This window comes from Thermobia domestica, chromosome 1 (assembly GCF_964235325.1).
Source record: "Thermobia domestica chromosome 1, izTheDome1.hap1.1, whole genome shotgun sequence".
NCBI classification, from domain to species: domain Eukaryota; kingdom Metazoa; phylum Arthropoda; class Insecta; order Zygentoma; family Lepismatidae; genus Thermobia; species Thermobia domestica.
This window is the reverse complement of record NC_137454.1, coordinates 383,851,992-383,877,800: the sequence shown is the minus strand read 5'-3', so window position 1 is coordinate 383,877,800 and position 25,809 is coordinate 383,851,992. Positions and strand designations below refer to the sequence as shown.

Here is a 25,809-nt window from a genome sequence, read left to right as displayed (position 1 = left end):
AAATATAAGATGAGATAAATGCCCTGTTATTAGATATATAATGATAGTACTTTGATTGTTGAGTTGCTTTTGAATTAACTCAATTATTGGCAATTATTAATTATTGGCAGCGAGGCTATATTGTTGTATATGCTTACAAGACTTTGCTTGTAATGATTATATTAACAATTTGAAAGACATAAGATGCCGCGGGGAATGGAACCCGGCTTTTGTACGGCAAAGACGCGCACGTTAGCTAACGCCGGGAACGGAACCCGGCTTTGCAACGGCAAAGACGCGTATGTTAGCTGTTGCGGGGAATGGAATTTGGCTTTTTGAAGGTAAAGATGCGTACGTTAGCCACAAAGGATGTTTATTTTGGTGCTGGGGTTTGAAGCCAAGCGCTTTAAACTTGGAAGTTAAAAGAGCTTTATTTGAAAAAAGAAACTATTTACATGTAATTTTAAAACAGAATTATAAAAATAATGAAGAGACTTTGCTTGGTTTTTAAAATGGTTGAAGTCTTGTTAACTATCACTAGCGTTGAATGACAGGAGGGCGTAGCTCTTGAAAATTGACCTGAAGGAGTTTTAAGCTGTTGAAAGGACAGTAGGCAGGACTAAAGATATTGTTATCTTACAGAGGGTGTTAAAAAAAAAAAAATGATAGAAGGGTTGACTTTAATGGGTGGAGCAGCGGTTAAGATAGACTGATCATTGGTGGTTTTCTACCATTTTGTTTTTCTTTTAGCAGAGTAATTATAACAAGCAATGGCGAACATAAAGATTTTGAATGAATGAATAAATGGTGTACAAGTTTTAAATGACATTGCCTTATTTAAATATGTAGGAAAAAAAGAGACTGTTTTGGCATACAAAGTATGGTACATTTGCGAAATGAGATGTGTGAGTTTAACGGGAGACGTATGATTAAAGTAACTGAATGATGATAGACGGAGAAGGGGAAATATTGAGAGAACTATGTAACGATTTTATTGTGTTACGTCCGATGATTATGCCGGTGAGGTAAAAGGAGACACTAATTTTTGCAGTAATGGTTTTATGAAACTTGTAAAGAAAAAGTATATAGAAAGTGGAAGGAACCACGAGAAAATTGCACGCATACGGTGTTTATTTACCACAAAGTTTACTTGGCGGGAACTAGGATTAAACCCGGGACCCCGAAGCACCAAAGATGAATGCTTTAACATTTTAGCTTGCAGACAATAATGAAATTTAAGTTAGTATATTGTTGTGTTGGTCCGAACTTATGAATAGTGGAATAAAACAAGAAATAGTTTACTTACCTAATGTTGATATGGCAGAACACACTTTACGTTACGGTAACTGATACTAATGTATAGTAGAAACTGTACATGTTTTGAATAAAAGAACACAGGAATTTACTTGATTTTATATGTATGCGGAATATACTTTTGTGAATGATTTTGTGTACGGAACTTGATTTGTTTTGCGTTATTGCCATTTTTGTGACTGCTATTTTTGTAAAGTATTTTGCGATGCGGTGCGATGAAAAAATGCGGGCATTGCGTATATAGTTTTGATGGTAGCGTATTATGGTGAAGCGTGCGACCAGACCTGGTGTGGAAATGGTCGCTTATAGTATGCAAAGTCGCAGATTTAAAAGAAAGATGGCCGACATTGTAAAGTTTTATGTACAGTAAATATTAATGGTAATAAATGTCACATTGTAAAAAGTATACTATATTGCGTATAGGTACACCGTGAGTAGTAATGGCAATGAGTAATAGCGACATGAAGTAATGATGTATATAGCGTATGGAAAATATATGTATAATGCGTGTTGGGTGACAATAGTATTAATTGATGACGTATATAGCGTACGGAAAATAGTTGGATGCAATGGGTGACAACAGCATGAACGGATGGCGTATATAGCGTATGAAAATGCAAAATAGATGCATGGCATTTAGTAAATATGATGGTTGAAAATGGCATTAAGGGATGACGTATATAATTATACTTATGGATATGTAATTTACTTGTATAGAGGGTGAGAGCGACATGGTATGAAAGATACAGCATTAGCACAGTGGCGGTATGATAGCGACTGCTATCGTGTACATAGTATACATTAGATTTTAGGGATGCGGAAAATAGACGCAAAGCGCGTACTAAATGGAATAGCTTTTACATTATTGATGTTAGCGACTGCTATTGTGTATATAGTATACATTAGATTTTATGGATGCGGAAAATAGACGCAAAGCGCGTACTAAATGGAATAGCTTTTACATTATTGATGTTAGCAACTGCTATCGTGTATATAGTATACATTAGATTGTATGGATGCGGAAAATAGACGCAGAGCGCGTAGTATATGCAGTAGGTGGCACATTATTAATGTTAGCGACTGCTATTGTGTACACAGTATACATTAGATTGTATGGATGCGGAAAAATGGAGACAGAGCGCGTAGTATATGCAGTAGGTGGCACATTAGATGTTATGAATGCAGAAAATAGATGCAGAGCGCGTAGTATATGCAGTAGGTGACACATTAGATGTTATGAATGCAGAAAATAGGTGCAGAGTGCGTTTTGTGGGCATGCTATTTGTGAATGTGTTGAAGAAAGAATTTTATTTAGCTTTTTTTTTTTTTTTGAGCGAGCAAGCGGGAATTAAACTGAGGGACCAAGTATGAAATGATGGACAGCAGAAATTTTATTTTATGATAGTTGGGGATTGAACCAGGGATTGTATACAGTTGAAATAATCACTGAGCTATTATAGAATGTTAGGGGTTGTTTTGATATTTGCTAATAGTAGTAGTAAAAAATGATTTTTGTTGTAGTAGTATTTATTAATTTTATGTTATTTTTTTCTTTTTAGGAAGAGTATTTTTTGCTTAGTGGAACAGAACTGGAAATTTGTAAAAACGTAAGTACATATATATTGTTAACTTAGGGGTAAAGTTTTGTATTGTGAATGGGAAGAAAAAAAGCAGAGGGGAGTGACAAATGGTTTGGCTTTTGACCTGCATTGTACAAGTATTAATTTATAATAGAAAGGAGGGAGCTGGTAGCAAACTTGTTTGCTATTGTGTTAATTAATTTAGAAACTTAAAGGTATGGAAAACAGCATTGAAACCCGCTCATTGGGAGAACTTATATTTGCATAGAATTAAGAAAGGGATGCTAATTGTTATTTTTCGTAACTTAGATAAAGTAAATATTTTTGTGAAATATGAACAATGTAATAGTACATTAATTAAATATTATAGGAATAGAATAATAAGCGCTATTATTTTATTGGAGAAACGTATTGATTGGAAAAGAAACACAAAACTCTATTGTGTAAAATTAGATTGAATAGAATTGCATTTAATATAGCGCTGTTACTTTGAGTATCCTATTAAAATTGTTTGGAACTTACTTATGTTAATGTAATGTAGCGAGTTGATTTATGAGGGGGAACATATAAATTATATTTATTATTGAGTATATGATATATTGACTTGTATGGGGGGTAACACTAGTGTAATATTCTAATAGTAATTGTATATTTTAAACTCATTATGGATTTAGTAGTTAATAAAAATATTATCTGTTCATTTAAAACCTACTTAGGCAATATGTAGGAGGAAGGTAATATTGAATTAATAATTATTATTATTTTTGCTAACCTTTTGTATATACATTAGCAGTTTAATGCTTTTCTTTTAAAAAGGACCTTTGGAAATAACAGAAAAGGGAAATATACCTTACCTAATTTGTTTTGACTAATTATAAGTAAGCCTTACACTAAGTTTGATATTGTGTGGACATGAGAATAGCGCTGCGTTGTGGGAGGGAAGGGGAATGGATTGTTTTTTTACAAATTAATTTTGAGGGTAGGCTAAAGCAAATAGTTTTTAAATTGGCCTTTGAATAAAGTGGAAGGAAACCCACGCACACACTGTTTGTTTACCTATTAAGAATTGAACTAGGGACTTATGCATTAGAGCAAAAGAAATAGTAATTTTACGTAGAAATAATGTATTATTGTGAATTATTATTATTACTGTATAGTACTTAATTAGTATAGAACTTAGGATTTATATTTGATCGCGCTTTAGATAGGACTACCTTGGCATTTACGTAATGTGAAGGAAGAAAAGTTTACGTAGGGAAATGAACTTAAAATTCCTAGCACCAATTTTTAGGAAAATCCCTTGTATGAGAAATAGATGCACTAACTTTGAAGTGTTGTCTTTTGAATGAAGATGTTTAAATAAATAAATATGTGGTAGTTGAGAGAGAGACTGGATGCCATTTTTATAATAATAAAAGTGGAGAAACGTAAGAGAAAACTGCTAAATTGGAAAATATAATTTAGTTTAGTAATGCAAGACGGTAAATGGAATGATAGTAGGCAAAGGGAAAAGTCATATAAATTAGTATGTAGAGTTTTTCAATTATAGATACTAAGTTAGGTTAAAATGAACGAAGAGCGGGACTTGGAATATTTTGGCTTTTACTTAGTGTTGATGATGAAAACCTCATTTAGGGCGGGTGGTTTGGAAAAAAGCTTTTAAATGTTTTAAGCGCATTGGGAGTTGAATGAAAGACCGCATACACTACTAAAGGGAATAGCGCTACACGAAGTTGAACATAAAGGAAGGAAGGTGTTGCCGGGTAAAATACTTTAATTGTAATAATAATAATAATAATAATAATAATAATAATAATAATAATAATAATAATAATAATAATAATAATAATAATAATAATAATTTTGAAATTGCCCTAATTTTTATAAAGAAGACAATCCATAAGTTTGCTTACGGCATAAAAATTGTCAGTATTAGGGTGGGTTGCCAATTATGTGTTACGTTCATTTATCATTTGGAAATATGACTAAATTCACAGAGAAGGTAGCAACATATAAAAATAAACGAACAAGGCTAGAAAACAGTAATATTTTTACGTAATGCGCTTATGGCGCTTTTGAGTGACCTCGATGAGTTGCGTATGGTTAATAAAAAGCAGTTAGTGAACAAAAGCTTTATTGCGTGGACCTAAAGGAAAACAATAAGATTATATATGTAAGGGACAAGTTGATAGAAAGGTATAGACGGTAGATGGTTGCAGTAATCAGTATTGTATGCAACATAGCATGGACCGTGAAACGAAGTATGAAGGGGTGGATGTAAAATTGAAATGACCACCGGGAATTGAACCATGGTGTTAGAAAATATTACATACACTTGTAGTATTTAGTGGAACGGTATTTTGCTTAAAACTATTGCTTATTTATTAGAGGAATACCATTAGTAACAATAAGAGAAAAAAAGGAGAAGATAACTTTGATTTTTTCATGCTAATATAGTTGTAGCATTTTGTTTAACACCAAAGCTATATGAGTCAAAATTAATGTAGTATTTCAAGAACTAAACTGGAGTTTTCAAATGTATAATTGGATCACATAGAGTTGCAATATTTACGGACATGGTACGGTATTTGCTTGAAAGACGATAAATTATCAGCTAATAAACCTTAAGATATTAGGTAAAATAATTACATATTTTGTAGTATGTATTAAACGATACTTTATTTTGACTTGAAAAAACTTATATTGGATTTTTTTTCTGTTTCAGAAGCATGGAAGAGGGCAAAACGATTCCAATTATTGATTTAGTATCAGATAGTGAAGATGAAAGTACAAAGGAAACGAAGAAGGAAAAGAAGCAGAAGAAACAACAAGATTATGTTAAATTAACGAAGAAAGACACTAAAGAAATGTTTCGCATTTTTGAAAAGTATGTGAATAAAGAAAAAAATACAATAGAATTTGGCGCTGTATTAAAATATATAGCATTAGAACGACGGATGAAAAAACTGTAAAAAGAAAGATCGTTAAAAAAAGGATATGTATATAGACAAATAATAATAATAATAAAAAGAAAAAAAAGAAAGAAATTAGAATATGACTAGTTATAATTTAGTGTTTTATTTCATAATCATTCCTTGTCCCTTCGATTAGTATTGGATATTTGTTGCTGACCGTAGATTTTTTGTTGTGTTTGACAATGGTTTCTAATTTTTTAACTTTAAAGGTGTTTGTGATTTTCAAAACACATTTGAAGGGTAACCTATAGCGATTATTTTTCCCTCTTTGTGATTGTTTGCTCGTTGTTTTTAAAAAGACAACTATAAGGCTGTGACAATAATGAAAAGTAAAATATTGAACTAAATTTGGGCGTTCTAGGAAACATTTGGTTTAACTTGAATATTTCTTTTAGGCGACTGCATACTTTTACCTGATTTTTCCCCAAGAGTTGTGAGTTTGAAACGAATTTGACATTGGTTTTACATTAAAAGTATTTTAATCTTATTATTACTTTTGAAATATAACTTACAAGAATTGTGTTGTTAGGTTTTTTTACTAAAATAATATCTTAGCAAAAGTTTTGACATGGTTTCACTGTAATTTTGACAGGATTTCAGTGTAATTTTTGACAGGGTTTCACTGTAATTTTAAAGATTCATGGAAATGAATGATAAAGAATAATTTAAAGCAAATGAATGATGATCATGTGATTGAAGAATCAGTGAAACTTGTGAGTAAATTACTTTAAATTATTTTGTTCTTTATAAAAGAACTGTTGAATCATGAATAAATTTTGGTGTAAAGAAGAATGAGGATTTCTGAAACAAACTAGAATTTTTTTTTTTTTATTGGCAAAATTTAAAAAATTTTGATCCGTGTAGAACAATAACTTGAGAAGCTTTCACAGGTTGCGCAAATGTATAGTACAGATAAACAGTTTGGATGAGATGAGTACTACTAGTTAGGATTTAGATTATGTCTATTTAAACTGTTACGTTTGAGGGATGACGTTGTTAATGAGTTCGGGGAAATGGAAGGGACGTACACATTATGTATTGTTTGGACATTTGGCTGAGCACGGAAAACTGTATTTAAGTTAGATAGCGTGAAAAAGCTGTTTTAATTTTTTATAACCACCGGGATTGGAAACCGCTTGCAGCATAGCGACAACGTTAGCGAGTACATTACGTGGGACTACTGTAGTACTAGTTAAACATATATATTTGGATCAAAATGGAAAATGGCGGAATTATGTACCGCTAGGATGGAAATAATTTTCAAATTTTTAACCAGTAAAAGAGAAAATATAGCCGGAAATGGGAGGACAATATTAAGATGGATGTCGTAGTACAAAGTACATGCAATTGGCTAAGGATAGATGTGAATAGAGAGCTTTTTTGTTAATCTTAGGTTTTATAAACAAATAAGGTTACTTAGTTAGTTTAATTAGGTTAGGAATTCACTATTTAAGACAAATTATTAGTAATGAAAAATAAGTAAAGAGGAAAATCAACGGACATATTAATTATTGCTAAAATTATTTATAAAATTGAAATCACATTGAAGGGAACCACTAAGTAATTGCCACGGAAATTAAATGAGGGATCCCCAAATAGCAGAAATATTCACTTTATTAATTATTTAGTGCACCACTGCATTAATGAAATAATAATTTAAAGATATGTGATTGGCAAATTAAAGTCTTAATAGTATTTTAAATTGTTACACGGTTAACTAACAAAGCAGAGAATTTTGGTTATTATCCCATAGAAAATCTCTTGTTAAGAAATTTCAGGTTTAAAATTATGCGTGTTTTTCCTAAAATCTGTTCGCTTACTTTAAGGGAAAGAAACAGGGAACTATATAACATATATGGTTGAGTAATCAATTTTAGGGTCTAGGAGGCTCACATGAGCAGGTTATGTAGGTAGAATGGAATGATTTTAAGTGAAAACAACCATTAGGAAGACCTAGGCGCAAACGGTTGAATCTCACAGAGATTGGAATACAAGTGTTACCTAAAATCCAGAGCGAGTAAAGACATTTTCCAACCATTCATTCATAAGGTATTTTACATATAGAAAATTACTGTTGGAATAATATATGATACATTCAGTGAGAGAATGTGATCATTTATTAACTTTAGTAAACCATAAAGTTTATTTCGAGGGACAATTTATTATAGAATGCCTATGTAGACATTGAATTTTTAAGTAAAAATCCTATTGTTTTCCTTAGCTGAAAATGGAAACTAAAATCATATATGATGGTATCATAATAAATTAAGGCACTAGCACCTGTGTCTAAAAAATGGTCTAATTGAACGTTAGATCCTATTTTGCGCCAAATGTGGGAAGATCAATCACTTTTATGCTGCTATAGAAAATTCAACTTTTAAGAGATTCTGTTATGTAAGAATTGTGTGTAGCCCCATATGAGGAAGCAATATTCAGAATACGAAATGACATAGCAGATTTTTTATATTTGGTTATTGATTAATGAAACCACTGACGATTTATTTATAACTTAATTGTAGGGAAACTAACCTTAATAAAAAAAGTAGATGTTGTATATACAGGGTTGTTGTAATAAAGTTGTTGAAGGGCTATTTTTGTGTATGGTTTTAATCGTGTTGCCGAGCATATAAGACTATTTACTGAACAATACTTAACCAGTGCTTACACGATAAGATATACCTGATTAAAGACAGTTGAGTACTGTGTTGACCAGTAAAGGAAGTTGTTAAAATTTAGAGGAAGATGCTTATAGCGTTACTGTAGATTTACCATACATCCCATTACACTTTTTGTTTTGGTTATTATAAAATTAGAGGGTTCGGGAATACCACTTTTTACGAATATTGAGCTTATTCAAATTGAATTAACACGCTTACTATGCAAAGCTTGGGTGTTAAATGTGTGTGTGTGTGTGTGTGTGTGTGTGTGTGTGTGTGTGTGTGTGTGTGTGTGTGTGTGTGTGTGTATGGCAGCAGATATATGGCTGGGAAAATAAAGTGAATACAAACGAACGTGAACCCAAGTTGAAGTTTACTTCCATAACATTAGCTGTACTATGCTCATTTCTACGTACATGTTTATCCTCAAAAAGAAACAATCAATTTCCCATAGAAATCCTAAAAGTGTGCTCCTTATTTATTATAATGTTAATTTTGGCTGTGAATATAAACGAACATGAACCCAAGTTGAAGTTTGCCTTCATCACGTCAGCTGTACTACGTTCATTTTTTACGAACATGCTCATCTTCAAAAAGAAACAAAATCGTTTCACCATAGAAATCCTAAAAGTGTGCTCCTTATTTATTATAATGTTAATTTTGGCTGTGAATATAAACGAACATGAACCCAAGTTGAAGTTCGCCTTCATTACGTCAGCTGTACCACGTTCATTTTTACGAACATGCTCATCTTCAAAAAGAAACAAAATCGTTTTCCCATAGAAAGCCTAAAAGTGTGATCCTTATTTATTATAGCGTGAACTTCGGCCCGAAATTGACGCTATAATAAATAAGGATCACACTTTTAGGCTTTCTATGGGAAAACGATTTTGTTTCTTTTTGAAGATGAGCATGTTCGTAAAAATGAACGTGGTACAGCTGACGTAATGAAGGCGAACTTCAACTTGGGTTCATGTTCGTTTATATTCACAGCCAAAATTAACATTATAATAAATAAGGAGCACACTTTTAGGATTTCTATGGTGAAACGATTTTGTTTCTTTTTGAAGATGAGCATGTTCGTAAAAAATGAACGTAGTACAGCTGACGTGATGAAGGCAAACTTCAACTTGGGTTCATGTTCGTTTATATTCACAGCCAAAATTAACATTATAATAAATAAGGAGCACACTTTTAGGATTTCTATGGGAAATTGATTGTTTCTTTTTGAGGATAAACATGTACGTAGAAATGAGCATAGTACAGCTAATGTTATGGAAGTAAACTTCAACTTGGGTTCACGTTCGTTTGTATTCACTTTATTTTCCCAGCCATATATCTGCTGCCATACACACACACACACACACACACACACACACACACACACACACACACACACACACACACACACACACATTTAACACCCAAGCTTTGCATAGTAAGCGTGTTAATTCAATTTGAATAAGCTCAATATTCGTAAAAAGTGGTATTCCCGAACCCTCTAATTTTATAATAACCAAAACAAAAAGTGTAATGGGATGTATGGTAAATCTACAGTAACGCTATAAGCATCTTCCTCTAAATTTTAACAACTTCCTTTACTGGTCAACACAGTACTCAACTGTCTTTAATCAGGTATATCTTATCGTGTAAGCACTGGTTAAGTATTGTTCAGTAAATAGTCTTATATGCTCGGCAACACGATTAAAACCATACACAAAAATAGCCCTTCAACAACTTTATTACAACAACCCTGTATATACAACATCTACTTTTTTTATTAAGGTTAGTTTCCCTACAATTAAGTTATAAATAAATCGTCAGTGGTTTCATTAATCAATAACCAAATATAAAAAATCTGCTATGTCATTTCGTATTCTGAATATTGCTTCCTCATATGGGGCTACACACAATTCTTACATAACAGAATCTCTTAAAAGTTGAATTTTCTATAGCAGCATAAAAGTGATTGATCTTCCCACATTTGGCGCAAAATAGGATCTAACGTTCAATTAGACCATTTTTTAGACACAGGTGCTAGTGCCTTAATTTATTATGATACCATCATATATGATTTTAGTTTCCATTTTCAGCTAAGGAAAACAATAGGATTTTTACTTAAAAATTCAATGTCTACATAGGCATTCTATAATAAATTGTCCCTCGAAATAAACTTTATGGTTTACTAAAGTTAATAAATGATCACATTCTCTCACTGAATGTATCATATATTATTCCAACAGTAATTTTCTATATGTAAAATACCTTATGAATGAATGGTTGGAAAATGTCTTTACTCGCTCTGGATTTTAGGTAACACTTGTATTCCAATCTCTGTGAGATTCAACCGTTTGCGCCTAGGTCTTCCTAATGGTTGTTTTCACTTAAAATCATTCCATTCTACCTACATAACCTGCTCATGTGAGCCTCCTAGACCCTAAAATTGATTACTCAACCATATATGTTATATAGTTCCCTGTTTCTTTCCCTTAAAGTAAGCGAACAGATTTTAGGAAAAACACGCATAATTTTAAACCTGAAATTTCTTAACAAGAGATTTTCTATGGGATAATAACCAAAATTCTCTGCTTTGTTAGTTAACCGTGTAACAATTTAAAATACTATTAAGACTTTAATTTGCCAATCACATATCTTTAAATTATTATTTCATTAATGCAGTGGTGCACTAAATAATTAATAAAGTGAATATTTCTGCTATTTGGGGATCCCTCATTTAATTTCCGTGGCAATTACTTAGTGGTTCCCTTCAATGTGATTTCAATTTTATAGATAATTTTAGCAATAATTAATATGTCCGTTGATTTTCCTCTTTACTTATTTTTCATTACTAATAATTTGTCTTAAATAGTGAATTCCTAACCTAATTAAACTAACTAAGTAACCTTATTTGTTTATAAAACCTAAGATTAACAAAAAAGCTCTCTATTCACATCTATCCTTAGCCAATTGCATGTACTTTGTACTACGACATCCATCTTAATATTGTCCTCCCATTTCCGGCTATATTTTCTCTTTTACTGGTTAAAAATTTGAAAATTATTTCCATCCTAGCGGTACATAATTCCGCCATTTTCCATTTTGATCCAAATATATATGTTTAACTAGTACTACAGTAGTCCCACGTAATGTACTCGCTAACGTTGTCGCTATGCTGCAAGCGGTTTCCAATCCCGGTGGTTATAAAAAATTAAAACAGCTTTTTCACGCTATCTAACTTAAATACAGTTTTCCGTGCTCAGCCAAATGTCCAAACAATACATAATGTGTACGTCCCTTCCATTTCCCCGAACTCATTAACAACGTCATCCCTCAAACGTAACAGTTTAAATAGACATAATCTAAATCCTAACTAGTAGTACTCATCTCATCCAAACTGTTTATCTGTACTATACATTTGCGCAACCTGTAAAAGCTTCTCAAGTTATTGTTCTACACGGATCAAAATTTTTTAAATTTTGCCAATAAAAAAAAAAAATTCTAGTTTGTTTCAGAAATCCTCATTCTTCTTTACACCAAAATTTATTCATGATTCAACAGTTCTTTTATAAAGAACAAAATAATTTAAAGTAATTTACTCACAAGTTTCACTGATTCTTCAATCACATGATCATCATTCATTTGCTTTAAATTATTCTTTATCATTCATTTCCATGAATCTTTAAAATTACAGTGAAACCCTGTCAAAAATTACACTGAAATCCTGTCAAAATTACAGTGAAACCATGTCAAAACTTTTGCTAAGATATTATTTTAGTAAAAAAACCTAACAACACAATTCTTGTAAGTTATATTTCAAAAGTAATAATAAGATTAAAATACTTTTAATGTAAAACCAATGTCAAATTCGTTTCAAACTCACAACTCTTGGGGAAAAATCAGGTAAAAGTATGCAGTCGCCTAAAAGAAATATTCAAGTTAAACCAAATGTTTCCTAGAACGCCCAAATTTAGTTCAATATTTTACTTTTCATTATTGTCACAGCCTTATAGTTGTCTTTTTAAAAACAACGAGCAAACAATCACAAAGAGGGAAAAATAATCGCTATAGGTTACCCTTCAAATGTGTTTTGAAAATCACAAACACCTTTAAAGTTAAAAAATTAGAAACCATTGTCAAACACAACAAAAAATCTACGGTCAGCAACAAATATCCAATACTAATCGAAGGGACAAGGAATGATTATGAAATAAAACACTAAATTATAACTAGTCATATTCTAATTTCTTTCTTTTTTTTTCTTTTTATTATTATTATTATTTGTCTATATACATATCCTTTTTTTAACGATCTTTCTTTTTACAGTTTTTTCATCCGTCGTTCTAATGCTATATATTTTAATACAGCGCCAAATTCTATTGTATTTTTTTCTTTATTCACATACTTTTCAAAAATGCGAAACATTTCTTTAGTGTCTTTCTTCGTTAATTTAACATAATCTTGTTGTTTCTTCTGCTTCTTTTCCTTCTTCGTTTCCTTTGTACTTTCATCTTCACTATCTGATACTAAATCAATAATTGGAATCGTTTTGCCCTCTTCCATGCTTCTGAAACAGAAAAAAATCCAATATAAGTTTTTTCAAGTCAAAATAAAGTATCGTTTAATACATACTACAAAATATGTAATTATTTTACCTAATATCTTAAGGTTTATTAGCTGATAATTTATCGTCTTTCAAGCAAATACCGTACCATGTCCGTAAATATTGCAACTCTATGTGATCCAATTATACATTTGAAAACTCCAGTTTAGTTCTTGAAATACTACATTAATTTTGACTCATATAGCTTTGGTGTTAAACAAAATGCTACAACTATATTAGCATGAAAAAATCAAAGTTATCTTCTCCTTTTTTTCTCTTATTGTTACTAATGGTATTCCTCTAATAAATAAGCAATAGTTTTAAGCAAAATACCGTTCCACTAAATACTACAAGTGTATGTAATATTTTCTAACACCATGGTTCAATTCCCGGTGGTCATTTCAATTTTACATCCACCCCTTCATACTTCGTTTCACGGTCCATGCTATGTTGCATACAATACTGATTACTGCAACCATCTACCGTCTATACCTTTCTATCAACTTGTCCCTTACATATATAATCTTATTGTTTTCCTTTAGGTCCACGCAATAAAGCTTTTGTTCACTAACTGCTTTTTATTAACCATACGCAACTCATCGAGGTCACTCAAAAGCGCCATAAGCGCATTACGTAAAAATATTACTGTTTTCTAGCCTTGTTCGTTTATTTTTATATGTTGCTACCTTCTCTGTGAATTTAGTCATATTTCCAAATGATAAATGAACGTAACACATAATTGGCAACCCACCCTAATACTGACAATTTTTATGCCGTAAGCAAACTTATGGATTGTCTTCTTTATAAAAATTAGGGCAATTTCAAAATTATTATTATTATTATTATTATTATTATTATTATTATTATTATTATTATTATTATTATTATTATTATTATTATTATTATTACAATTAAAGTATTTTACCCGGCAACACCTTCCTTCCTTTATGTTCAACTTCGTGTAGCGCTATTCCCTTTAGTAGTGTATGCGGTCTTTCATTCAACTCCCAATGCGCTTAAAACATTTAAAAGCTTTTTTCCAAACCACCCGCCCTAAATGAGGTTTTCATCATCAACACTAAGTAAAAGCCAAAATATTCCAAGTCCCGCTCTTCGTTCATTTTAACCTAACTTAGTATCTATAATTGAAAAACTCTACATACTAATTTATATGACTTTTCCCTTTGCCTACTATCATTCCATTTACCGTCTTGCATTACTAAACTAAATTATATTTTCCAATTTAGCAGTTTTCTCTTACGTTTCTCCACTTTTATTATTATAAAAATGGCATCCAGTCTCTCTCTCAACTACCACATATTTATTTATTTAAACATCTTCATTCAAAAGACAACACTTCAAAGTTAGTGCATCTATTTCTCATACAAGGGATTTTCCTAAAAATTGGTGCTAGGAATTTTAAGTTCATTTCCCTACGTAAACTTTTCTTCCTTCACATTACGTAAATGCCAAGGTAGTCCTATCTAAAGCGCGATCAAATATAAATCCTAAGTTCTATACTAATTAAGTACTATACAGTAATAATAATAATTCACAATAATACATTATTTCTACGTAAAATTACTATTTCTTTTGCTCTAATGCATAAGTCCCTAGTTCAATTCTTAATAGGTAAACAAACAGTGTGTGCGTGGGTTTCCTTCCACTTTATTCAAAGGCCAATTTAAAAACTATTTGCTTTAGCCTACCCTCAAAATTAATTTGTAAAAAAACAATCCATTCCCCTTCCCTCCCACAACGCAGCGCTATTCTCATGTCCACACAATATCAAACTTAGTGTAAGGCTTACTTATAATTAGTCAAAACAAATTAGGTAAGGTATATTTCCCTTTTCTGTTATTTCCAAAGGTCCTTTTTAAAAGAAAAGCATTAAACTGCTAATGTATATACAAAAGGTTAGCAAAAATAATAATAATTATTAATTCAATATTACCTTCCTCCTACATATTGCCTAAGTAGGTTTTAAATGAACAGATAATATTTTTATTAACTACTAAATCCATAATGAGTTTAAAATATACAATTACTATTAGAATATTACACTAGTGTTACCCCCCATACAAGTCAATATATCATATACTCAATAATAAATATAATTTATATGTTCCCCCTCATAAATCAACTCGCTACATTACATTAACATAAGTAAGTTCCAAACAATTTTAATAGGATACTCAAAGTAACAGCGCTATATTAAATGCAATTCTATTCAATCTAATTTTACACAATAGAGTTTTGTGTTTCTTTTCCAATCAATACGTTTCTCCAATAAAATAATAGCGCTTATTATTCTATTCCTATAATATTTAATTAATGTACTATTACATTGTTCATATTTCACAAAAATATTTACTTTATCTAAGTTACGAAAAATAACAATTAGCATCCCTTTCTTAATTCTATGCAAATATAAGTTCTCCCAATGAGCGGGTTTCAATGCTGTTTTCCATACCTTTAAGTTTCTAAATTAATTAACACAATAGCAAACAAGTTTGCTACCAGCTCCCTCCTTTCTATTATAAATTAATACTTGTACAATGCAGGTCAAAAGCCAAACCATTTGTCACTCCCCTCTGCTTTTTTTCTTCCCATTCACAATACAAAACTTTACCCCTAAGTTAACAATATATATGTACTTACGTTTTTACAAATTTCCAGTTCTGTTCCACTAAGCAAAAAATACTCTTCCTAAAAAGAAAAAAATAACATAAAATTAATAAATACTACTACAACAAAAATCATTTTTTACTACTACTATTAGCAAATATCAAAACAACCCCTAACATTCTATAATAGCTCAGTGATTATTTCAACTGTATACAATCCCTGGTTCAATCCCCAACTATCATAAAATAAAATTTCTGCTGTCCATCATTTCATACTTGGTCCCTCAGTTTAATTCCCGCTTGCTCGCTCAAAAAAAAAAAAAAAGCTAAATAAAATTCTTTCTTCAACACATTCACAAATAGCATGCCCACAAAACGCACTCTGCACCTATTTTCTGCATTCATAACATCTAATGTGTCACCTACTGCATATACTACGCGCTCTGCATCTATTTTCTGCATTCATAACATCTAATGTGCCACCTACTGCATATACTACGCGCTCTGTCTCCATTTTTCCGCATCCATACAATCTAATGTATACTGTGTACACAATAGCAGTCGCTAACATTAATAATGTGCCACCTACTGCATATACTACGCGCTCTGCGTCTATTTTCCGCATCCATACAATCTAATGTATACTATATACACGATAGCAGTTGCTAACATCAATAATGTAAAAGCTATTCCATTTAGTACGCGCTTTGCGTCTATTTTCCGCATCCATAAAATCTAATGTATACTATATACACAATAGCAGTCGCTAACATCAATAATGTAAAAGCTATTCCATTTAGTACGCGCTTTGCGTCTATTTTCCGCATCCCTAAAATCTAATGTATACTATGTACACGATAGCAGTCGCTATCATACCGCCACTGTGCTAATGCTGTATCTTTCATACCATGTCGCTCTCACCCTCTATACAAGTAAATTACATATCCATAAGTATAATTATATACGTCATCCCTTAATGCCATTTTCAACCATCATATTTACTAAATGCCATGCATCTATTTTGCATTTTCATACGCTATATACGCCATCCGTTCATGCTGTTGTCACCCATTGCATCCAACTATTTTCCGTACGCTATATACGTCATCAATTAATACTATTGTCACCCAACACGCATTATACATATATTTTCCATACGCTATATACATCATTACTTCATGTCGCTATTACTCATTGCCATTACTACTCACGGTGTACCTATACGCAATATAGTATACTTTTTACAATGTGACATTTATTACCATTAATATTTACTGTACATAAAACTTTACAATGTCGGCCATCTTTCTTTTAAATCTGCGACTTTGCATACTATAAGCGACCATTTCCACACCAGGTCTGGTCGCACGCTTCACCATAATACGCTACCATCAAAACTATATACGCAATGCCCGCATTTTTTCATCGCACCGCATCGCAAAATACTTTACAAAAATAGCAGTCACAAAAATGGCAATAACGCAAAACAAATCAAGTTCCGTACACAAAATCATTCACAAAAGTATATTCCGCATACATATAAAATCAAGTAAATTCCTGTGTTCTTTTATTCAAAACATGTACAGTTTCTACTATACATTAGTATCAGTTACCGTAACGTAAAGTGTGTTCTGCCATATCAACATTAGGTAAGTAAACTATTTCTTGTTTTATTCCACTATTCATAAGTTCGGACCAACACAACAATATACTAACTTAAATTTCATTATTGTCTGCAAGCTAAAATGTTAAAGCATTCATCTTTGGTGCTTCGGGGTCCCGGGTTTAATCCTAGTTCCCGCCAAGTAAACTTTGTGGTAAATAAACACCGTATGCGTGCAATTTTCTCGTGGTTCCTTCCACTTTCTATATACTTTTTCTTTACAAGTTTCATAAAACCATTACTGCAAAAATTAGTGTCTCCTTTTACCTCACCGGCATAATCATCGGACGTAACACAATAAAATCGTTACATAGTTCTCTCAATATTTCACCTTCTCCGCCCATCATCATTCAGTTACTTTAATCATACGTCTCCCGTTAAACTCACTCATCTCATTTCGCAAATGTACCATACTTTGTATGCCAAAACAGTCTCTTTTTTTCCCTACATATTTAAATAAGGCAATGTCATTTAAAACTTGTACACCATTTATTCATTCATTCAAAATCTTTATGTTCGCCATTGCTTGTTATAATTACTCTGCTAAAAGAAAAACAAAATGGTAGAAAACCACCAATGATCAGTCTATCTTAACCGCTGCTCCACCCATTAAAGTCAACCCTTCTATCATTTTTTTTTTTTTAACACCCTCTGTAAGATAACAATATCTTTAGTCCTGCCTACTGTCCTTTCAACAGCTTAAAACTCCTTCAGGTCAATTTTCAAGAGCTACGCCCTCCTGTCATTCAACGCTAGTGATAGTTAACAAGACTTCAACCATTTTAAAAACCAAGCAAAGTCTCTTCATTATTTTTATAATTCTGTTTTAAAATTACATGTAAATAGTTTCTTTTTTCAAATAAAGCTCTTTTAACTTCCAAGTTTAAAGCGCTTGGCTTCAAACCCCAGCACCAAAATAAACATCCTTTGTGGCTAACGTACGCATCTTTACCTTCAAAAAGCCAAATTCCATTCCCCGCAACAGCTAACATACGCGTCTTTGCCGTTGCAAAGCCGGGTTCCGTTCCCGGCGTTAGCTAACGTGCGCGTCTTTGCCGTACAAAAGCCGGGTTCCATTCCCCGCGGCATCTTATGTCTTTCAAATTGTTAATATAATCATTACAAGCAAAGTCTTGTAAGCATATACAACAATATAGCCTCGCTGCCAATAATTAATAATTGCCAATAATTGAGTTAATTCAAAAGCAACTCAACAATCAAAGTACTATCATTATATATCTAATAACAGGGCATTTATCTCATCTTATATTTTTAATATTCAATTGATATAAATAAATAAAATTCCTTACCTTCAATAATAAATCCAACCGTTCCAATCAAATTACACCGTCTACAAACAACTTAGCACTTAAAAACACAACATTAAAATCATGTAAGGCAATATACTTTATTTATAAATCAGTTTTTACTTCTTATCCACAAAAGGAGGAGGGATTTATCTTCGCCCACGTATTTCATCCCACGTTCATGCAAACGAAATCAATATCTCTATGCTTGTTATCCAAAACTTCCCTTTTGCCCACGCAAAAAGGAGGGAAGTCTGCTCCAATTAAACAAGATGATACACATATCATTACTTCCTTTGATATTTTAATCAAACACACAAGTTACGTGACTCAAAGCATATATTGCTTTCCCCTAACTAACAAATTATACGTAACTTTATTCATATCTTGTATTCAGTTTCCGCTACAAGAGGGGACAAAAATCATATCACAGCCTCTTCCGCTCTAATTAAAATTATCATAAAAGATTTTTCAAAGTATCAAACTTTCTTCCGCTCCAATTATCGACTCACAAAATTAATCATTCTTGATAATTTTTATCACTTCCGGGTCTAATCTCCCCCAGTGCTATTCAAGGGAACACACAATGATAATTTCCACTCTATACTATACGATTTAATATGGGAATTAAAGTCTTATCAAAGAGAACTTCCTGAGGACATATATGCTATTTTCTACTGACCTTCCCCAACCGCTACTCATATTCACCCCCACAAATTGTCCTTAATCCCCGCAACTTAATCAAGAATCATACAGAATGTCGGAAAAAAGAAAACGAGATAGAGGAAGAAGAGGAATACGATACCGAGTTCCAAGAAGAGTGTAGAATAAATACATATCAAGGTTCTCTCAGAAGTTTAAAGGAACTGCAAAAATTTGCCTTACGAAAAAATGATTCTGATTCACTTAGTATAATTTCTCAGGTTAAAGTGTATGCGGAAAATCAAGCAGCCAAGCAGCAATGTACACAGAAAACCCTGCTTGACTATTAGAAAAATAAAGAAAACGTGTGCATAGCAAATTTTGTATTCATTTAAAATTTTTTGTATTTATTCGTAGAAGAAGTACTGTAATCGAACAATGTACGTACAGCAATATATTTTCTCAGTATGCCCCTTTATAAGCATGTATTTTTTTTTTAAAGAAAGGAAAGGTCTACCTCTACTAAGCGGAAACCTGACTTTAACGGAAATTTTTGCAAGTCCCGCTCGATTCCGCTAAAAACAGGTTTCACTGTATATATTTTTAGACTAAACTTCAATTGCTACTTACAGTAGTAATTTTTGTTATTATTTCCTATTTACAGTAGTTACTGTTTGTTATTAGTATTGAAGTTTGGTAAAGGAAGATTTAAAACAAATCGAATATTTTAATTTTCCTAAAATAAACATACAAAGAAATATTTTAACAAAAAGTCCTCTCATTCTTTTTCACAACTTCTGATTTTAAATCAAATATATTCGCCTTGGCTTCTTCGCTGCATACACATCAACAACTTTGTTCACGAAATCCTCAGTAAGATCTTTGTCATCTTCAATAGCAATCTTTCACTGATCTACTACTATTCTATTGATAAAATCTATATAAATCTCAAACCCAGGGGAGACAACTGTTCCTCCGTGACCCCCCTAAATGACGCCCTCTGAATCTCACTCTCTGACTGACTTCAATTTAGTTAAAGGTGTGTTTGCTTTAACAATCGTAAAACACACGTCTGTTACTTCCGATGCCAAAAATGAGATTTAGGTTGCTCTATTTCAAATAATGCAAGAATTGTCAATTTTCAAGAACTGAAGTCTGCTAACATCAGAGATCATTTGGAATGATCTAACAATCTTCCCATTCTTTCCTTTCCTATCTCAATCTGTGCTAGTGCTACTCAGGGCGAGAATATACGAAAAAACAATGAAATCTTTTTTTTTTTACGTCCCACGGTTATGCCGGTTAGACTAAAGGAGACGGTGATAATGAGAAATGAATGAAATGGTGGAATGAAGACAGTGGGAGGAAACGGCAGAACCCCGAGAAAACCCACGCACACGGTGTTTGTCCACCACAAAGTTCACTTGGCGGGGGCTGGGATCGAACCCGGGACCCCAGGCACCAGAGGTGAACGCTCTACCACTGAGTCACCGCGGCCCCCATGTACGAAGAAGGAACCAAGGATATGTTCTCATATAAGGTTATGAAGTAATCAAGAAAAACTATGGAATAATGTGAAAAAGAATTTTGCTAGATATAAAATTTTATCGGGACCGCGGTGGCTCAGTCGTAGAGCGTTCACCTCTGGTGCTCCGAGAACCTGGTTCAATCCAAGTCCCGCTAGATGGGCTTTATGATGGACAAACACCGTATATGTGTTTTTTCTTGAGGTTCTCCCGTTTCTGCCCTCTTTCTTCATTATTATTCTTGTCGTCACCATTTCCTTCAGTCTACACAGCATAACCATGGGATGTAAAACTATAAGATTCCATTTCTTTTCATACGGTTGTATCTTATATAGTATATGGTTATCAATCCACCTTCATCCTACAGTGGATTCGTAATGGTTCTTGTGAATGATGATGTATTATAACATAACGACCCTTCGTCACAATTTCAAATTTATAACATTGGCGCGAAACGCGACGCAGTCTGAAAAGTTCAATGACTTGTTTGAAGGGGACATTATGGTTCAGTAATAGAGCGCTCATCAAAAGTCTCTGGTTTGCTTCCAGCTGGTATGAGTTTGACATAGACAACATCAAGGACCGTTAGTAATCCTGTTCCCTCCCTTTCTTTCTTTCTTTTTTTTTTAAGTTATGAGAACATACACAAAATATTATATGGCATGGTTATCTGATTTCAACGAACTTTAAAAATTCGTTACTGAATTCTCTGTCTCTCTGTGTATGCCTGTGTGTGTGTGGAAGGGGAATGTCTGTGTGTGGGGGGGAATGTGGATGGGTGGGTGTGTTATTTGCGAAGTTTTCAGTTTTGAGCTCTCCTTTCGATGGAGCATCAAAAACTATCTAAAGAAGTGATGGGATTTTTCCCAACACTCTTACTGTTCCGGGGATATCGGCCAAAAAAGTTTCGATTACCGGAGATTTAAGGGTCTTCACTACAGCGAAATTAAACTTTCGCTAATTTTAGAGTTTTTCTGTAATATCTTCAAAATAAATAAAAATATTCGAAAAACAGAAACGTAGTGAACTAGACGATACGATTTTGCTTGTGATACATTTACCACAATTCACCTATCTGCTTTTGATATGCCGCTATTTACAGAACCCGCAAAAAAATGTTAAATCTATCTTCAGTTCCAAACCGAAAGCAGATATATGAGTTGTGATAACGATATCACATGCAAAATCGTGTTGTCTAGTTCACTACGTTTCTGCTTTTCGATTATTTTTATTTGTTTTGAAGATATTACAGAAAAACTCTAAAATTAGCGGAAATTTAATTTCGCTGTAGTGGAGACTCTTAAGGAGCTATATCTCGGGAACCATAAGTCATATAAAGAGATAATATTGGTGTTGATCAATACCAATATTGATTCAATAACAATACCAGTTATTGAGTCAATAATTTGTGCGTCATTAGTTACTGATTCAATAATTATTGCGTCATTAGTTGCTGATTCAATAATTATTGCGTCATTAGTTACTGATTCAATAATTATTGCGTCATTAGTTACTGATTCAATAATTATTGCGTCATTAGTTACTGATTCAATAATTATTACGTCATTAGTTACTGATTCAATAATTATTGCGTCATTAGTTACTGATTCAATAATTATTGCGTCATTAGTTACTGATTCAATAATTATTGCGTCATTAGTTACTGATTCAATAATTATTGCGTCATTAGTTACTGATTCAATAATTATTGCGTCATTAGTAAATCAAATAAATTCAATATAGAATTTCATATAAATTTCGAAAAAAAATAATTCTTTTTAAGTTCGTTCTGGCATTGCTCTTGGAGCATTCTCAGTTGTTTTTTTTTCTTTTTTTTAAGTTTAGCGTCCCAAGATTATGCAGCAAGACTAAGATAGACGATGATGATGAAATTGGTGATGGATGGTGGAATAATGAAATAAGTAAAAATGGGAAAATCCCAAGAAACCTCACGCATGCGGTGTTTGTCCACCAGAAAGCCCACTTGGCGGATGTTGGGGTCGAGCCAGGGACCCCATGCGCCAGAAATCTTTCTTTGATTAATCTAAAGTGTAATTAATGTTCTTTGATTACAAAGATTTGAGTTTTAAAAACTCAGAAGCTGAAATACGGTCAATTTGATAGTGCACGTACGTATTTTGTATTATCAGTAATTCTTCAGCTGTGGATAGAATATGTTAACCATATTTAAGATTACTTGCACCCGAAAGATCAGGTCAAGAATTGCCATAGCCAAACAAGCATTCATCAAGAAATGATCGCGCTTAACTAGCAGACTTGATATTGGACTAAGGCAGAAATTGGTCAAGTACTATATATGGAGTATTGGACTTTATGGTTCAGAGACTTGGATATTACGGAAGTTAGAGAAGAAATATTTGGAGAGCTTCGAAATGTGGTGTTGGAGGAAGATGGGGAAGATAAAATGGACAGAAATAGTAACATATGAAGATGTTTTAAAACGGATAGGAGAGAAGAGGACGCTTCTAGCCACCATCCTTCGTAGAAATGCCAGTTGGATTGGACGCATCTTGCGAAGAAACTGTCTTCTTCATACCGCCATAGATGGAAAGATGGAATGAAAGCGAGAAATAGGAAGAAGAAAAACACAATTGATCGATGATTTGAGAAACAGAAGAAAATATTGGAAGTTAAAAGAGGAAGCTGAAGATCGAAAAATGTGGAAGAGACATTTCCAGGCTTAAATCTAAAATTAGAAAAAAAAATTCCTCATTAGTCCCAGGACCTGCCGCAAGGCAGAATACTTATAATAATAATAGGCCTAATAATAATAATAATAATAATAATAATAATAATAATAATAATAATAATAATAATAATAATAATAATAATAATAATAATAATAATAATAATAATGGTGATGATAAATGTGGGTCTAGGAAAATTCGGTGTAGGAAAATTCGGTGTAAGAAAATTCGGTGTAAGAAAACTCGGTGTAGGAAAATTCGGTGTACGGAAAACTCGGTGTGGGGAAATTTTGGTGTACGGTAGATTCGGTGTAATACATATTGAATATTACCACTTACGATAATTTACGACATTTCATATTGTGAAAACGAAAACCATATAATGTAACGAATAAAATGTTATTACCTATTTCAAGAAAAGCAAATTTATTTTTCTGCCTTGAGTCCAATACCTCTTTCATGTCTTTTGCTGGATATTACTATAAACTACTTTTCATCACACAATGAAGCTGACATTTTTGTCAGAAATAAAACAATTACAAGTTGAGAGAATAGTTATAGGAACAACTGAAAACACCTTTCCTATATAGTACATCATAGAACATATACAAGGTGATTCTTTTAAAACTCATGGATTTCATTTGAGTCTAGAATTTCTAACTGAAGTCCGATTTTCATGCGGTTTATGGCAAATGATCAAGGAACGTTGGGATATTTATGGAACTATGTTTACTGGTTTAAATTCATTTGGGGTAATATCGGCCACGCCTCTAGAAAAGCAGCAAATATTCGCCACTGTACCGAATTGGAATTAGATGAGGTGTGGTGTGGAGATTTGAGTTTCTTCGTTAGATGGCAACCTCGCGACGGTCAATAAGAAACAAGAAACTGGGCCGTTGTATTGAGAATTATGCTGTGCTACTGTACCAATATGATCAGGACACAGTTACAATAATGTACTCTTTGGAACAACGTGATTTTATCGTTAAAAAGATTTTGGAGACCGGGATCTGTTGTTGCTACGCAAAGGGCAGTTACACGCAACTTTGCCTCACGTTCTGCCCCAAACAGGAATATAATATGGTCACTAGTGAATAAATTGCAGGAAACAGGATCGCTTCTGAGTAAGGCAGGGAAGCATCGGACCCCGCTGGCGGATGTTGTGGAAGATGTCAGTTACCGACTCTTTTAAGTCACCCAAGAAATCTCTCTGTCGTTTGTAGCGAGAAACCGGCTATTCAACATGTGATTTATGTGTTACCACTAACACTTAATTTTGGGAGGCGTGGTGGCTGAATGGTAGAAAGTTCACCTCCGATGCTTGGGGTCCCTGGTTCGATCCCAGTTCGCGCCGTGTGGACTTTGTGGTGGACACACACCGCCGTGTGGACACACATCGTGCTCTTGGGTTTTCTCGGGGTTCTCCCGTTTCCTCCCACTTTCTTCATTCCATCATTTCACTCAATTCTCATCATCACCGTCTCCTTTAGCCTAACCAGCATAACCGTGGGATGTAAAACTTAAAGATTTCATTTCATTTAACTAACACTTAATTTGTATTCTTCAATTTCGCTTCAAATATCCAATATCTCATTCGAACTGTAACGTACAATGGCGAATATTTGCTGTTTTTCTTACGGCCTGCTCGATATTACCCCAGATGAATTTAAACCAGTAAACATAGTCCCATAAATCTCCCATTCTTCCTTGATGATTTGCAACAAGCCGCATGAAAACCGGACTTCAGTTAGAAATTCTAGAGCCAAATGAATCCGTGAGTTTTGAACATCTGCATATACATATGTAAGATGCAAAAAATATATTGATCAAAAAAGTCTTAGTGGAAAGGGAATATAAAGCAGGATGGTTTTATCAGATAATAGTTGTACAAATAGTTGAATTCTCCTCCAATCAGGCACTTTGGTTTGTTTGCCTTAAGTTAAGGTAAACAAGTACTGCAACCCTATTGACTCCTTATTGACTTCTCCTTCAATCAGGCGTAGATACTTTAGTTGAGGCATTTATTTTTACACCTTTGAGTAACATAAATAAACAATGTCGTTTTTGAAGAATTTAGATTTAAATATTTATTTATAAAATAGACATAAAATCGTCAGAATATTTTTGAAAAATCTACAATTTTCAACTTTACCCGTCTAGTAATCTACATTTTTTTTGGAAGTAGAAAATTCTAGGAGACATCTTCCAAAACAGCATAAAAACTTAAGTTT

The 25,809-nt window shown here is 32.9% G+C and overlaps 1 long non-coding RNA gene across 1 annotated transcript; it reads right to left on the bottom strand.

The window, feature by feature from the left end:
• Nucleotides 1–12,831: 12,831 nt before the first annotated feature.
• Nucleotides 12,832–18,818, bottom strand: LOC145668346 (uncharacterized). The gene is made up of 3 exons (XR_014128021.1): nucleotides 18,706–18,818; nucleotides 15,767–15,814; nucleotides 12,832–13,069 (listed from the first exon to the last, which is right to left on the bottom strand). It is a non-coding gene; the product is annotated as an uncharacterized LOC145668346 (long non-coding RNA).
• Between the last annotated feature and the right edge of the window lie 6,991 nt (nucleotides 18,819–25,809).